Below are 18,108 nucleotides of genomic sequence, written 5' to 3' on the forward strand. Positions count from 1 at the left end.
CTCAAATTGTAATAATAGGATCAGTCCTAAAGGTACAGAAAGATGTAACCTTTAGATACAATTGTAAAGCTGTGATTTTTATGAAATAACTTTGTCAACACTGTGTGCAGTAAGCATGATTTCTCTCAATATCTTACTCCAAATATTTTAAATTTTATATTCTCACTATTATTACTAGTACTATTTGTATTTCCAAAGGAAATTTTCTTTAATATTCATACAACTTCTACAAGCCACTAAAAATTTTTCCTCATGGTGTTTATATCATTTTATATCAAAATCTCAGTTACCTCAAGTTTTAGTTTTCTAAAGTGTTGCCAAGTGTGCTGCATTTATTTTGTTTAGAGTCTGTACATTTTATAAAATGAAAAGCAGATTTTCTTAACTAAATCAGGTTTTCCATAGATCGAATTATTATTGTTCTTTTAACCTTATTTAAAAAGAAATACTGTAGTACTTTTTTTCCTTTTCTTTTTTTAAATTTGTATTATGTTACTAGGAGTTGAACTCAGAACCTTGTGCTTGCCAGGCAGGCCCTGTGCTGCTGAGCTATATCACTTCATTTGTAGAACATGGTGAAAAGAATTTTTTTTTTTATAAATCTGGAATAACCTGTTCCCCAATAACTTTTGTGTCAAAAGCAGAGTTAGAAGTAAAAATACTGATTGCTTCATAAATTAATTTCTTGGATTCTAAAGTGTTTAACCAGATTTTGTTAAATTAACTGCTTAAAACATGAAAGGGAAAACCAGATGCTGCATGCTTTTTCCAAAGTGTGTGACTTCTGCTTTATTATTCATCTTTCCTTTTGAACTGGGTGATAAATATCCAGCTATCCTGTGAAACCTTTCTGAAAATGCCCATAGTAACAATAAGCCCTTTGTGATGAAAATCATACAGGATGCCTGCTTACCAACTTAATAATCCTGAATTTCTTATCTGCATTCTAGTATACTTTGTACATAGGCTGTTTTTGACAGATTGGAGAAGGACGAGTTGAATTATCTTACCCAGAATATAAATCTTACGACTTTTGATCATGTATTTCAATCCCCAGTCCATTTACATAATTAATTTGGGAATGAGATGCCTGCTTTTATGCACATATGCCCATATGCCGTATGGCATGTTCTAAACTTTTTCTTGGTGATGCTAATAATGATCTTGTTTCTGTGTGGTACTTTTTACTTGATAATTCCAACTATGTCTTGAAGAGGTGAATTTCCCAAAATGGAAGGGCCACCAGAGTAAAGAAAAGCATACCATCATTCAGATGATGTAACTTACTGAAGATCATCTCTTCAGTAACAGAAAGGCAAGGCCAAAAGCATTTTCACTGGGAAGTTATATGTAGGATGATTGGAGACATTTGTAAAGACATTGTGGCACTAGCATTTGTGTGAGAAGGAGGCTATTTCATTCTGAGAGTCCATGCTGGAATTAACTGGTGTCATTTTGAAGGACTGGTTTGCTAATTGGCATCTCCCAATTGTATACAATGCTAACACCTTTTCTATTAATTATTTCCCATAAGCATAGCTCAGTAAGGTAAAACTGCCTGCAAATTTATAAAGGTTTAAGGGCAACTGTTGCAAGTTAATTAGTTTCCAAAGGCTCTCCATGAACTGTAACAGTTGGTTGGTATTACTTGTGTAATGTTTTGTTGTTTGACGTTGGAAGCATTATGTGCCTGTATTGTGGTGATGGCCTGCTGAGTAATTGCAAGGTTCATTATACTACCAAGGCTGTCAAGGGCTATTTATGGATATCCATGTGCAGTGAACCCTTGAACTTGAACTGGTCATTCTTGTCTCCCATAGCTAGAATTGTGTTTACTCTAAGTGGCAGGAGAAAATTTAATGATGGAACCAGAAAAGAGGCAACATTATTTAAATTTAAAATGTTAAATGGACCATTATGAAATATACCTTAATTTCTCCCTCTTATAAAATTGATAGACCTTTATTTTCAAAGAAACATGTCATAGTTCTAAGCTTTAAAAATTTTAAAAGACTTATTGGTTGGTGGTAAATGTGTGCTTCCAAAATTACATTATTATATGTAAAAGGATAGTAAAATGTGTACTCCAGGTATTCTCAATATTGACTAATATTAGTGAAACATTTAAAAATATTAATATGAAGTTAAAAATGTTATCCAAGCATTACACATCCACTAGAAAGGTTTTGAAAATGTGGGAAAATTTAAGAAGTAAAATTTAAGTTGCACATTTAGGAAAATGTAATTTTGTGTCAAAACTAGCACTTACATTACAATAACTGGAATGATCTATTTCTGTGTCTGCCCATTAGAGTTTTAAGCTCTTGAAAACAGAAGGACAATCTACATATTATGTGTCTTACCCATTTTCAGTGCTCAGTGCTTACAGGGAATGCAGTAAAATTCCATAGCTGAGAGAGATGGTGGCATGTCAGTGAAGTTGTAGTTGGAAATAAAGTGTAACAACAGGAGAGTGGCTACATACCCAGTGGGATTTAAGAACAAGATGCAGGTAGAACCCTATGTGGCGGATGGTGTTCTGTTACTCCAGGATCCTGTGCAGTGAGTCATTCTGACAGTGCACAGGGTGAAAAGTGGGACAGCAGTGTGAAACCAACTCTGACTGAACAGGCAAGGATATACAGCATTGGAAACCTGCACGGAGCACAGGAGCATACAATTTACTTTTAATTGTGGTAAAATACACATAGCGTAAAATTTGTCACCTTAATGATTTTTATTCCAGCTTAGCAGTGTTAAGCATATTCACATTAATATGTAAGCAGTCTCCAGAACTCTTCCTCATCTTGCACAGTTGTAACTCTGACCTAATCTGTTCAGGCTGCCATACTGAAACACCCAGGATGAGTGGTGGAAGAGTAGACCCTGACATCTCCGGAGTCCAGGGCAGCTCACAGTGTGAACAGATAGATACCTGCCTCCTGGCCATGGCCCTCTTCCCAGCTTGCACCCAGCTGTCTTTTTTGCCAAACCCCACATGTGGAGAGCAAGTGTGATGGGGAGGGAGTGTCAGCGCCCAGTGTTCCCTTGCTCTCTCCTGCTTCCTACAACGGTGCTGAACCCACCCTGGGGAGCCTACCTTCATGAGGTTACCCAGACCTCATCCCCCACGGGCTGTACTTCCAAACACAGTGAGTCTAGGATGACACTTTTACCTAGGAGTTCTGGGGACACAGACCCAAGTCTGTAACAGACTGTACCCATAAACAGCTCTCGCATTTGCCTCTCTCAGCATCTGGCAATCATTATTCTATCTGTTGTCTATAAATTTGCTTACTCTAGAAATCTCGTAAAATATGTATTTATCTCTTTGCAGCTGAACAATTTACTTGTTTCAAAGTTCCAATCTTTTTAGATCAAGTATTCCATGTATGTATATGTCAAATTTTGCATAGCCATTCATCAGTCAGTGGACATTTGAGTCATTTACACTTGTTGGCTATCGTGAATAATGCTGCTATAACATAGGTATACAGATATGACTTTGAGACTCTGCTTTCAATTCTTAATTTTTTGAGAAACTGCTATATTGTTTTCCATAGCTTCTGAACCACTCTATATTCCCATCAGTGGTGCACAGTGGCTGCATTTTCTACATCCTCATTAGTACTTGTTATTTTGTGTTTTTCACAGTATTTTATTCCGTTGGGTGTAGGGGAATGTTACATTGTGATCTTGATTTGTGTTTTCCTGGTTGCTGACACTGAGCATCTTCTATATGTATGTTGGGCGGTGGAATAGCTCCTTCATGGAAATGCTAGTTCATATCTTTGGGCCATCAAAAACGGTTTTTGTTCACTGTTGAGTTGTAGGGGATTCTATTTTCCAGATATTAGCTCTCATCAGATGCTTTCTTCCAATTCTGAGAACTGCCTTTTCTCTGTATTGGCTATACCCTTTGAAACAGAAGTTTTAAATTTTGAAGAATGAGATGTGATCAAAGAATAGGGGAAATGTTTATATCTTTTTAAAAAATGTTGGTGAAAGACACATTGCCAGTGGTTGTCCTCAAAAACACTCCCCCTTGTTTTGAAAATATCGTCTTGATTTTGCTGCTTCTAGAACTTCTTTTGCTGCTATTGAACTTCTGAAGCAGTTCTATAAGCCTTCTATTGTATTATTAGTTGCTCTGTGTTGGCTGCCTCAAAAGTCCTGAACCAATTCAAAACCTGTCATAGTCATTTTGACTTTGAGGAAGAGGCAATAGTTGCACAGTGTGATATCTGATGAAAAAGGTGGATGAGAACAACCTAGCATGTTTTTAAGAGCTTGCATTTTTTTTGGGTGGTACTTGGCAACAACATTCACCATATTTTTGATCACCCTGTATAAAGACACAAATTGGGCTTCCAGACAGCTTCACAAATGAGAATGGTGGAATAAGTGTGTTGGAAGTGAAAAGGAGTAGTTAGAAGGGAATTAATAACAACATATCTCTTAGTGTGATATTGTTTTTAAAATTTAAATATTCCCTATATACATCAGTCATGCCTTGTAGTCTAAATGATCTGTTTTTTCTTTTGTTTCACATATTTTTGGTGTTAAAACCAAGAAACCATGCCAAATATGATGACATACAACTTTTCCTCTGTTTTCTTCTGAAATTTTTATAATTTTAGCACTTATATATTGGTATGTGATTCATTTTAAGTTAATTTTTATGGCTAGTGTGAGTATTCAGCTTCATTATTTTGCACACGGATATCTGGATTTCTTCATGCCATTTGTTGAAAAGGCTGTGTTTTCCCCTGTGAATGATCTTGGCACTCTTGTTGATGCTCTGCATACACTACTGGAGCAAAAGGATTTTATTCAGGGAAATAAGGGATGATGTCAGAGGCAGAATCTTGAAGAGACATTAGAAACTTTCCAAATAAGGCAGTCATTGAGGTAATTCCAGAATGGTAAAATCTCAGACCAAAAGTTCCAAAGGCAGCACAGAGAAGCTCCTTGAGTCAGAAAGAAGCTATGTACAGTGTTTTATTTTTTAAAGAATGTTTAAAATAAGCAATGGGTAGGGGTACTCCAAAGCATGGACATAGCACTCTGGGTGCTATAGCACTCTGGCTTAGAAAACAGGATGCATAGTATGTGTCCAGCTTGAGAAATTTAGTGACTTGGTGAGATGTTGTATCAAAATGATAAAATAAAGAAGGTGAAGAGGTATAACACAGGCTCTAGATCTTACCCCCACAAAAATGTAAGCAAAGATGAATAACAGGCACCCCACCATGAGCAGATGCAAAGTACACCAGGGAAGGTGTTATGTGCCATTACACACAGGGCAAACTCGTAAGTATAAAAGTAAGACTGACTCAGTGCTATGGACACTTGTAAGAGGAAATAACTATTTTGCTGAGAGGACAAATTGGGTTTTCCCACATATATCTATCAGATTTTCAATTAAAAGTAAGAGAAACCAACCATTATCAATTTATACAGAATAAAAGTCAGCAACAGGATGTCTGGTAAATAATAGACTCTTCAAGAAGATTAGAGAATCAGTTTTGGAAGAAATATAGCCAAGTACAATACCTAAAATCCCCCCCCCCGCCAGAATTTATCATGTGAGGACACTCTTTTCACTAGAGCTACCACTCAGAATAGATACACTGTGGTCCTTTCTTGTCAGCCTATTTGGAGGAGTTCATTTATGTACTTGTGGGATCACTACAAGAGAGTTAGGATATTAAATATCTGACACTATTCGCCTCAGTGTTAATGACATTCTGCCTCAAACTAGTGGAAAGTATCCACAAAATAAGAAGGGGACTGGGCTTAACGCTTTGTGGTTGCAAAGAATGGCAGTACCTACCAATCAGCAGAGGTCGAATTTGAACTCCTGTAGGAGGAAGACCAAAATTTAGACATGAAATGACAGTTGGAATTAGGAGGTGCTCATTTGGGGAATAATAGTCTGTGAATTTAAAATGGTATGAACAGATGCCCTAGTATTATGAAGGAGCATGTTGGAGAGAGGAGAGTCCTGGAGAAGTGTTCATGATCACCTATATTTTTGTGAATGGATGAAGAAGAACTATGGGTAGATAGGCCTTCCTCATGAAAACCCAAGGAAGAGCTTCTAGCCAAATGCCTTGTGCATTGTAGTTACCCAGTTTAGTTTTACATGTCTGAGGCTGTTGCAAAAAGTGGTCACAGTGCCAAGACGGAGACTGAAAGGCTAAAACGGGTAAAGGCTAATAAATACTCATTTGTTGACCTTAGTAAGTTTGCTAAGATTAGAGAACAGAGGCCAGGTAGGAAATTCACAAGGAAAAAGTAATTAGGATGAGAACACTCGAGGCACCTTAGACAAATAGAACTCGGCAGAAGAAATGCTTGATTGCTGCACATAATGAGTGCTTCAAGTGTTTGGAGAAAGTGAACAAAGTGAATAAAAGCTAATGTTCTTGGGGTCATTACCCTCTGGTGAGGTTAAGGAGAGATGGACAGTCAATGAACAGAATAAGTAAATTATGTGGTGGTTGGGTGGTGGTAAGTGCTGTGGAGAAACAAGCAGTTTAAGTAGAGTTGAGGTTTGGGAAGAAGGGTGGCTGTAGAGCGTGTTTCATTGAAAAGGTAAGCTTCATCTCAAAATTCGATGGGCCTCAGGGGAAAAGTTAGGAGATATATAAGAGGAATCAGCAGCCACAAAGCCCTCAGACCATATATAATGTGTTTGAGAGACAGAATGAGGAGAGAAAATAGTAAAAGAGTCCAGTGAGGTAATCAGAGGTCAGATCTTGAGAAATCTGAGACATCACTGTGAGGACTTTGCAAGTTACTTTTCTTGATGCTAAGACAAAGTATGCAACACCCACAAGTTGAGGAAGGAAAGATTTATTTAGCTTACAGTTTATAGACAGTTTCCGTCCATAATCAGCTGCCTCCACTGTAGGGTGGCACATGGCAGAGGAGAACAGTCATGATGGGCAGAAAGCAGCAAAGCCACAAGTGCGGAGACAAGCCTCTTTCTGCCCCTTTTGTTTTATCCAGACTGCTGGGATTAGGACAATGTCAATATAGTCAGTAGATTGATCCAGCAATCACCTACCCTTAATTCCAGCATGCTTAATCACAGTGTTGTGCACTTAGCCACCTCAGAAACACCCATGGCCCACGTGAGGCTGATGACCACATGAGGCTGTAGGGGGACATCTAGACACAAACTATAACAGATGTAACAAGCAGCAACGCTAGGCTTGGGAAACCCTAAAGTGTTCTGCAGTACAACATGAGGTTAATGTAGAACTTCTTAGACAATTCAGAAAGACTTCAAGCTTCTCTAAATAAGAGAGAGGTATAAAAACTAACAAAAAGAGATGGTATTGTATGTCCAAAGCAGAGTGGCCAGGCAGAGGATGAACAATGATGAATAACCTAAGAATCTGTTGTGGAAATTCTCGAAGTACACAGTTTTTGTTCTTCTGTTATTTTCTGATTATACACATACCATTTCAGTAAAAAAATTTTCTAATGCTTAAGCAAATGATTCTAAAGGAGCAGCTACCCCTTTTGAACTTCTTTGTTTTTCTCTACATATCTTTTGGTAGAGGTGCTAATGAGATGTATCACGGACTTTGAAACATTTCCATCATAAAATTTTGAAATACTTCAGAGTGGAAATTAAGGTGACAGTGTAATCATATTGGCTGTCTTAATGGGCCTTCAATCATGTGGATAAATACAAGTCTTACCCATTTTGGTTAAGGTTAAATTTGAATGTTTCATTTGGCATAATCTTTCGTATAACTCACTACTTGACTAAATTTCTCACTTTTCAGCTGGGTGTTAGGTGGTAGCAGATGAAAGTGCAGAGTGCTGACTGTTACGGGAAGTGTAGCACAAGCTGGTCAGGTGAAGTGCACCTGTGCAACTGTGGCTCTTATATCAACAAGAATGAACCACAGCTTTATATTTTCCCTTTGGGGTAGTGGAGAATTGTTTTTCTGTCAAAACACAACACTGGTTATATCAGACATCCTCATCACTGCAGTCTGTCATCCTTTGTAATTTAACCACTTTCACCTTCTATCATTTGATGCATATTGAATATCTTGTGCTGTGGTACTTCTGGAGTGGCATAAAGAGAAGTATTGTAGCTGCATTTCAGTATTTAGTTTTTATGAAGAACAGAACTCTGGTTCCCTTGTACTGTAATATTAATAGATCAAGTAAGGTCTATATAAAGGGTTTCATTTTACTTTATTTATTATGCAAAGTAGTTGTGTAGACATTTCAGACCATTGCACAGCCTTCTTAAAGTTTTTCATGTGTGAAATCAGTTAGGTTTCAATGAATTATGAAAAATTATTACTTCTCATAAAGAAAAGCATTTAAAATATTTTTTATCAAGGGACAGGTGAAGATAAGTGTGTGGTGCCATCCTGTGCACATGCTTATGTTTTCAGACATTGTTTCTGTATCAGTCAGCTGTCATGAGGAAAGTATTTCAGTATTCATAGTGACTTTGGGAAAATATGAAAAGGTTTTCTATATTATGAATCTAAACCAAGAATTATGGCAGTATTAATTTGAAAGTACTTTTGTGCATATGTAATCTTCAGTGTCACTTTAAACAAAGCATTGGCTTTGTTTCAAAACTTTGCTGGGAGGCAAGGCTACTAATATATGTGTAAATTATATTTTGACATTTAATAGCACTGTTGTCAACACTTTCTATGGAAAAGTTAGTATATGTTAAATAGGAACAAAATTTTATTTTGCTGTTATTAGCTGTCTTCTATTTTACTTTAAGAAACTTGTCCTCTATAACTTGCATATATACAGTTTTCCAAATAGTGGAAAACATTTTATAAGATAGTGATGGCAAACGTATGGCAAGTGTGCCTCAACAGGTTATTGGTTATCATTAAAAGCTCTAAAAGGTTTCTCATCACTGCTATAGGAGATGTCCTTATATGATACATGGAAAAACAACTGTCAACACATTTTTCAGAAGGTTTTGTGTGCTGACTGCGTTTTCCTTATTTCCAAAGCATGTTGAGACAGTTATAGGGAGTGCACTTTTGTTCATTTTATTATTATTTAAAATTTCATGCTCAGTTCACTCATTTTATATCAGTTCAATTTGGTTTACATAAATTTCAGGCACAGTTATCTTTAGGTTGAAATATAAGTGTTAATAATTTTCTTTGGACATTCTCCAAAATAGACCATATATTATCCCATAAAACATTCTTAAGTAACTGCAAAAGTACTGAAATTATCCCATGTGTAATATCTGACCATAGCACACTGAAATTGGAAACTAGTGGCAAAAAAATTGCAAAACCTGCATAAATACATGGAAATTAAATAACCACCTTTTGAACAACAAGTGGGCTACAGATGAAATTAAAGAAGAAATCAATGCCTACAATTCAATGAAAATGTAAAAACAACATAGGTAATCTGTGGGATACAATGAAAACGATCTTAAGAGGGAAATATATAGCAACAAGCAACAAATTGTCATATCAAAAAAATAGAATGAGCACAAATAAACAACCTAATGCTTCATCTCAAGCTTCTAGAAAAAGAAGAGCAAGTTAAACCCAAAGCTCATAGAAGAGAGGAAATTGTAAAGATCAGAGCAGAAATCAATGCAATTGAAACTAAAAAAAAAAATACAAAGAATTAATAAAAAAAGCTGGTTTTTTGAGAGAATAAACAAATTTGACAAGCCTCTAGCTAATCTTATAAAGAAAAAGAATGAAAAAAACCTAAATTCATGCAATAAGGACTGAAAAGGCGGAAATTACAGAGCCCATGGAAATTCAAAAGATCATGAATACCTATTTTGAAAATCTCTACTAACATAGAGTAGCAAACACAGAGGAAATGGACAGATTTCTCAACCAAGAAGATATAGCAATTTTGAATAACCCAACATCAGCTATTGAAATTGCAAACATAATTTAAAACTTATCAACAAAGAAAGGCCCACGTCCTGATGGATTCATGACTGAATTCTGCAAGAAATTTAGAGAAGATTTGATGTCAGTACTCCTTAAACTGTTCAATGAAATTGAAAAAGAAGCAATCCTCCCTAAATCATTCCTGGAGGCAAGTATTACTCTGATACCAAAACCAGAGAAAGGCCAAACCAAAAAGGAGAACTGTAGGCCAGTTTCAATAATAAACATTGATGCAAAGATTCTCAATAAAACATTGGCAAATAGAATGCAGCAAATCATCAAGAAGATTATACATTATGACTAAGTGGGATTCATTCCAGGAATGCAGGATGGTTTAACATACGCAAATCAATAAATGTAATATACTACATCAACAGAGCCAAAAACAAAAACCACACGGTCATCTTCATAGATGCAGAAAAAGCTTTCAATAAAGTCCAACACATGTTCATGATAACCCTTCAGAAACTTGGAAAACACGGTGTCTACCTCAATCTTATAAAGGCCATCTATGACAAACCAACAGCCAACATTATGCTAAATGGACAAAAACCGAAAGCTTTCACTTTAAAATAAGAAACACGACAAAGATGTCCACTATCACCACTAGTATTCAATATATTTCTGGAAACAGTAACCAGGGCAATCAGACAAGAGAGAAAAATAAAAGGAATAAAGATATAAAAGGAAGAAGTTAAATTATCACTATTTGCAGATAACATGATACTCTATATAGCAGACCCAGAAAACTCCATTAGAAGACTACTAGAAACAATAAACAAATTCAGCAGTGTAGTTGGATACAAAGTCAGCACTCAAAAATCAATAACATTCCTATACGCAAACAAAAAAAAAAAACTCATTGAGAGAGAAGTTATGGAAATATTGCCCTTCACAATAGCATCTAAAGAATGAAATACTAAGAAATCAAACTAAAAATGTAAAAGACCTATATGCTGAAAATTACACTATGCTAAAAAAGGAGATTGAAGAGGATATTAGAAAATGGAATGATATTCCTTGCTCTTGGCTAGGAAGAACCAATATTGTGAAAATGGCTGTACTCCTAAAACTGTTATACAGATTTAACACAATCCCAATCAAAATACCATTAACATATCTCACAGATCTAGAGAAACACTCCTGAATTCATTTGGAAACAGACGAAACCTAAAATAGCAAGGGCAGTTCTGGGCAAAAAGGCAAGGCAGGAGGTATCTCAGTTCCTGACTTGAAACTCTACTACAAAGCCACAATGATAAATCAGCATGGTACTGACAAAGAAATAGACCTAAGGATCAATGGAACAGACTAGAAGATACAAGCACAACTGCAAAGGCACTCAGCCACCTGATATTTGACAAAGGGGCTAAATATGTTAACTGGAAGAAGGATAGCCTCTTTAATAAATGGTGTTGGAAAAATTGGCTCTCCACATGTTGAAGATTGAAACTAGATCCATGTCTGTCGTAACCATGCACAAAACTAAAGTCTAAATGGATCAAAGACCTAAATATTAAAGCATAAACACTAAATATACTGCAAGACAAGGTAGGTAGAAGTCTTGGAGACATAGGGGTAGGCAGAGAATTCATGAACAAAATGCAAACTGCATGGGAAAGACTTCAAAGAATCAACAACTGGGATCTCATATTATTGAAAAGTTTCTGCACTTCAAAAAAAAAATCACTTGACAGAGTAAAAAGAAAACCCACAGAATGGGAAAGAATTTTAGCCAATAACCCCTCAGACAAAGGACTTCTATCCAGAACATATAAAGAATTGAAAAACATCAAGCCCCCCAAATTCAAAGATCCTATTCAAAAATGGATATCTGAGATGAACACATATTTCTCAGATGAAGATATACAAATGGCAAATAAATACATGGAGACATGTTCACCATCACTGGTCATTTGAGAAATGCAAATTGAAACAGCATTGAGATTTCATCTGATTCCAGAAAGAATAGCTCCTATGAAGAAATCAACTGATAACAAATGTTGGTGAGATTCTGATGGCGTGGGGCGGCGGGGACACTACTGCATTGTTGTTGGGAATGTAAACTGGTACAACCACTATGGAGATCAGTATGGAGAATTCTCAGAAGACTAGGATTGGAAGTTCCATTCAATCCAGGTATTTCTGTCCTGGGAAAAACTGAAGAGGTCATATCACAGTGATATATGTGCACACATGTTCATAGCAGCACAATTTGTAATAGCTAAATCTTGGAAACAACCAAGCTGCTCATCAACTGCAGAGTGGATGAAAAAGATGTGGTATTTTTATACAATGGAATTTTACTTGGCTCATAAAAGGATGGCCTTGAGGCCTACATAGGCAAATGGAGACAACTTGAGGCTATCCTCATTAGTGAAATAAGTAAGAATCATATTTATAAATATCACATTGTGTCTCTAGTGTAAAAAGTAATAAGAAATGTAGGATTAATAAAAGCCAAAATGTGCAATTGCTATTGTAAAAAAGAGAGGAAAAGAAAATTCTCTAAAGTATATAACTACAGTATGTTTAAGTGTGTAGGATTGATAACCCTATTACTAAGTTTTTGTTGGATAGTTGAACAGAACTGTTTGCATTTTCGGTGTTTAAATGTCCACTTTGTATGCTTTACTTTTGTAACTTGAGCTACTTCTAAGAGGACAATATGTAATTTTCAACTAGTGATTTCTTACTGTTTATTTTTTTGAAATTATGAATTATTTCTACCTCTTTTCTGTTTTTCTGTTTAAATAAAATAAAAAATGATTACATTTGGTAAACTAGTATGGGTATAAAAGTTTGTTTAGCTTTTAGTAAATGGCTAGCAAGGAAAGCAAACAGGTAATAGAGATTTTTGATTCTCTGCTCAACAATGCAGTAGCATTAATTTGATAAGACGATGACATAAAAATCTGTTTAAAGTAGAGATTTGATTAAATCAGGATAGTGGCTCAGGGTTTTCATGATATGAAGCTTTAACCCTCTGGAGTCCAGATGCCAAAGTTTAACAACTGCAGTATCAGTATGTTTGGTATCTTTTAAACAGATAACAAAAATAACTGGTTCTTAACAGGTTTGCTATATGTGCGATATAGTCAGTCTAGAAAGTCCTTCTGTTGGCATGACAGGAGCAGCCTATTTTGGGGAGACAAACTCACACTTACCTGGTGAGGGAAGGACACCTGCATGACCCTGGGACTTTGTTCATCCCCTTTCTTCCTCCTAACTCTGCAGGGCTGCCTCACTCTCCTGTAAAAGACAGGCCTCTATAGGAATCAGACCTCTCTCTCAGGTCCAAAGTACTCCACTCACTCCACCTTATTTGCCTCCTTTATAAAATGTGGGTGACAATACTTGTATTGAAAGCTGTAGGGGAAGTTAAAAAGAATGAATGCAAGACACTACTTTTGGTGAGTGATGGATGAAATGTATGCATTTATTTCATCCAGAGTATTTAGCATCACTCTCTTCTAAATTCAGAGTATCCAACTCTGCTTTGCTCCAGCCCTCAGACTTCCTGGCAGCCACATTCCCTGAAGGATCTCTCCAGGTTCCCAGAGTCTGTTGAGTTGTTCACTTACTGGATCATTTCTGCCTCCATGTTTCTTTCTTTCGTTTATTTGTTTATTTTTAGCCAGAGGTTTCCTGTGTAGCCCAGGGCAGCCTTGAACTCAGTCCTTCTGCCCCAGCTTTCAGTTGCTGGGATACAGGTGTGCCACCTTGCCTGCCTACCTCAGATATTTCTTGCAGAAAAAAAAACATTTGGGTCCATCCTCAGTGAAGTATCGTCTGATCCTGTATCCCCTAGCCAGTTTTCAAAAGTCTTTGGTTTAGACACACTCAGTATTCTCACCTGTAAGCAAGAATGGTGTTACACACCGCACAGGGAGGCAGTGAGAACAGAGTGCGGTGATGTGTTAAAGACATGGCATGATTTCTAATAGATTGTCAAAGGTTAGCACATGGTATGTGTCACTGTTGTCACCTCTGTCATTGTCATCATTGTTCTGTGCTTACTTGGAAATAACTACCTTTGTCTCCTTGGGTTCCTGCTTCCTGGTTTCTGCCAACATATCTTCCTGTTTAATTTTAGCTTCTGGTTTGAAATAACCAAATTCTAGGTGGTGGTTTACCCTACGGTGAGAAGCAGAATAACCTCCTGCCCCCTCACTCCCTGTACTAGAGGGGAAGGTTGGCCATACAGCACCTTAGTACTGTTACACTGAAGCCATATAGTAAACCAAATATTCAGTCAGGAACTGTGGACACATGAGACGTCTTCAATTTTATTTTTGGTGTCATTTATCTTTACCGATTCATTAATTTACTTTGGTAGTTAATCCTGTAAATTGGCTTTGTATTTTTTCTACTCTTAATTTTGTTGTTTAACCTTTCTGTGTCTGGTATTCTTGTCTTGCACATAAGATATGTGTATAATTTTATATTCATAGCTGATATTAATTTTAGAAAGAACTCTGCAATCTCTTCATCACTGAATTCCATGAAGTATCTTGCTCTGGTGGGTTTGGTTGTGCCGATGATGAAATTCTGTACTTAAGTACATCCCCACTTTTATAATGTCTTAGAAGAATGCAGTTTTGGGGCTTTCTGTATCAGAAGATGTATCTGCTCCATAATAGTGGGGCTCATGATTATTAACAATGATAGTATTTGTATTAGATTAAAATTATTTAGACTGTTGGCTGGTGTCCAGTTTTTATTCATGCTATGCTGACACTATTATAAATGTATTTACTATATTATTTTTATAAATGCCTCAGGAAGGATATCTTCTTAGTATAGTTATTCAATAAGATTTATATGTTTAGTGTTTAAACTTAATGTCTTCAGAAAAATAGCAATATGTTTGAACCGTTGAGACTTAGTTTATAGTGAAAGTTTTGAAATTTTAAAATGGAAATGAACTTTGGTCTTTTTATATTTGTGAATTCTTTTGTTGTTGCTAGTGGTGACTATAGAGAAATTTTTTTAACAGCACCCTTTTAATAACAATGGCCTCCCCAGATATACTGTGGCATAGCTTTAAACTTTATTAAGTCTGCCTGGGACTCCCCCTTCTGCTCCCTGAGTCCAGGGAAGAAAGGCCTGGCAGGCTCACACTGTGCGCTTGATTGATGTGTGGAACATCTGAAGGACTTTTGTGTCCCGCCTGCACTCCGTGAGTGCACAATGTGTGAATGCGTAAAGAAGGTCAACCCTTATCACGTGTAATCTGGGCCTGAAAGCGGATCGGCAGTGACAGTCATATCCCGTAAGTAAGGACACAAATCACACTCTACATGCCTAAGACAAGTTGTGGGATATTTTTTCTTTCATTTTACCCCTTCCCAGTCATGGGGGACCTTGGCAGAGCAATGAAAGCAGGGGAAAGACGTGCTTGGAATAACATGTGGCTCTTTCAGGGAGGAAGGGATTGTTTCTTTGCAGTGATGGGAAGGTCTTTGTGGAGCTGAAGGGTGCTTTGGGTTGTTAGTGACTAGTGATGTGGAATGCTGCAAATTAGAATGGAGAGAGGGGCGGCCTGAAAGGTCTTTGTAAACTCCAGAGTCTGAGAGAAAGTTTTTGTACCTTGAGCTCTGTTGTTCTTCCTCCCGTGGTGGGATAGCTTTAGATGTCAGTGTCTAGTTAAAAATCAGAACATAATAAAAGGAATTATGAGTGCCATTTCAAGTGCACTCTTCTGTTTTTGACACAACACGCATATTTTAGTGCAAACTTCTGTGGAATGGAAGGGATCAAAATTAGTATGGCTTCTAATAGGGAGGAAATAAGTATTGTTTTTTGTGTGCTTGTGTGTTCCAACAGAAGGTTAATTAATAAATAAAATTTATTCCAAACAGTATCACAAAGGTTGAAAGTAATAAAGAAAATAACACTTACTTGTTCCCATTAAGCATAATTAAGAGTTTTGTTAAATTTTATTTGATACATAGGAAGATGCTTTTCATCTTATTTCCAGAATTTCAAAATTTTATTAGTTGTATGTTTGTGATGGTAATTTTACATTTGTTTTGGAAACTTTACTAGATTCCTTTGACGTATAAGGAGTTGCTGAAAGGAATAAGTGTAGCCAGTCCACACAATAGAAAATAACTTACCTAAATACCTTCAGGAGTGAAGGCGTTCCTATCCCCTGTACACAGGAGAAAGTCAGAACTTCTTAGGGAACGCAAGTCCCCTCCTGACTTGTCCCCTTCTCGTTTCTAGCCTAATTCCCGCTCTCTTGGCAAACCTTCTTTCTCATGTGCCTTCTCTTTTTCTTAACCTAAATGTCTGTGATGCAATGTGCCCTGTCTAGGATTCCTTTATGTTCCTTCCGCCCACTGCACCCCACTGTCTCTGTAGACTTAGTTCACAGCCCGCTCCTGCAGACAGAATAAATCTTTATTTATCTACTGCACTTTACTTTACATGCACCTTCAGTATAGACCACCACATTACTGGACTACACTGTCACTATTTGTGTGTGTGTTTGTCTTTACCCTGTAGAGAATGATATTTTTCCTGAGATAAAACTTTTTATGTTTTAATGTTCTCACATCTCATACAGCGGACACAATTTTCACAAATACAGCAAAATGTGAATGTTGCTAAGACATTAAAAAGTGTGTCCTAACGTAAAATCTGGAAGTTTGAGGGATTTCTTTGTGAAATGAACCACAATTTTAAATTGGTAATGAAGTAGTCTCAATTTCAAACTATCAACATAGCTCTAAAAATACACAGACAATGAAGCAAGTAAAATGAATCGGTTAGAAGAGATACTTTTGCTGTTACAAAAACTTTAATGTAAAAATAAGAGATTTTGCATCCTTCAATGATCACAGTATTTATGAAGGGGACAAATACTGCATTGTAGCCTAACATATTAAAGAACCTTATTTAACAAAGTGTTCATGTTGGGAGACAGCAAGGTGATTGGTGGGAGTTTTCAGGAAATTGCCAACATTTTCTACTGTCTTCCTGTGTACTTGGCACAACATTCAGTAGTTCATGTTCATCCACTTGCTTAATCCCTGCAACAGCACTCTTAAGGGGTGATGAGCAAATGATGTGATTCCGAGAGTTTCAGGCGCTCCTCCCTACTTATACAGATTGTGGGGTTATAACAGCTTCTCCCACCATGCAACAAAGGTGCCATAAATCTGGGATATGCACATGTGTCAGACTTTTACAGTGACAATGCAGGCATGCTGTCCCTCAGGTTGGTAACATTGCCTGGGCTTTTCCCTTCCCCTGCTTTGCCCTTCTCTTAGGTGCATATTTTCTAATTGAGACTTCTCTGTTAATCTTCTTCCAAAACTTTCATTGAGGTCTTATTTGGTATTTGCAAATTTAAGTTGGCTGTGCTCAGTAGAAGCTGAAGAACATCTCAGATGTGAACCATGATGTTTCTTCTATCTGGTGTTTTTTCTGGTAGATAAAGATAATTAAATTAAAATAATTAATTGGGGCAGAGAGTTAATTTAAGAATCCACTGGAAAAATCATTTACGCAAGTTGTGACTGCTTCTCAAGCAAGTGTAATAGCATGAGGCAGCACTGCTTTCTCTCATGTAGTCAGCTCCAGAGTTAGGACACCAGCGTAAAGGCTTAACTCTGAAGAGGGCCATTATGGATCCAGTACCAATAGAGGCTGAATTAGATTGGATGTTGGAAACTAAAATGTAAACTCTGGATAAAATGATATGCATAAATCAAGTGGGTTAAATATGCAAATATGGGCTTTAATTTTGAGCCATATTTTTAGTAAACATAAAAGTTTCCTTCAAGATTTAAGTCTAATAGTTCAGGACCTGATTATCCATTTTGAAGAACATTGACTTTAATTTTTGTTACCTTGCATATGTTAAGCTAAAAAACAGGGAATTTGTCAGGGTATAGCTTCAATTTCTTAATATTATTAAATTACAGAGCTCTGAATCAGCAAAAATTTGGACTTAGGTAGAAAGTTTTCCTTACAGCAGTGATCTCATCTTCATTTCTCCCCACATACTTGGAAAGTGAGGCTCGCTCTACATGTTAAGCTTCTGAGCCTTTTACTTTTTAAATCATCAATCCAGCCAGTTGTTCAAAAGCCTTTATTTATTTGTGTCAACCCCATAGCTTGTATTCAGAGCCATAGACAATCTGGTTCCACTCTG

General features: G+C 36.7%; 1 protein-coding gene across 23 annotated transcripts in view; it reads left to right on the forward strand.

Moving 5' to 3' along the window:
* The window catches only part of Bmpr1b (bone morphogenetic protein receptor type 1B), a 420,914-nt gene that overhangs the window by 299,065 nt on the left and 103,741 nt on the right, over positions 1-18,108 (forward strand). The window contains exon 1 of one of the 23 annotated variants that reach the window (XM_063247313.1): positions 14,896-15,216. The exons of the other annotated variants lie outside the window; for them this stretch is intronic. The gene's annotated coding sequence lies outside the window, so the exon portion shown is untranslated. Of the gene's footprint in view, positions 1-14,895; positions 15,217-18,108 lie in introns of those variants that run through there. 23 annotated transcript variants of the gene reach the window in all.

This window comes from Cavia porcellus, unplaced genomic scaffold (genome assembly GCF_034190915.1).
Source record: "Cavia porcellus strain 051 isolate PalLab524CR breed Dunkin Hartley unplaced genomic scaffold, mCavPor4.1 scaffold_4, whole genome shotgun sequence".
NCBI lineage: Eukaryota > Metazoa > Chordata > Mammalia > Rodentia > Caviidae > Cavia > Cavia porcellus.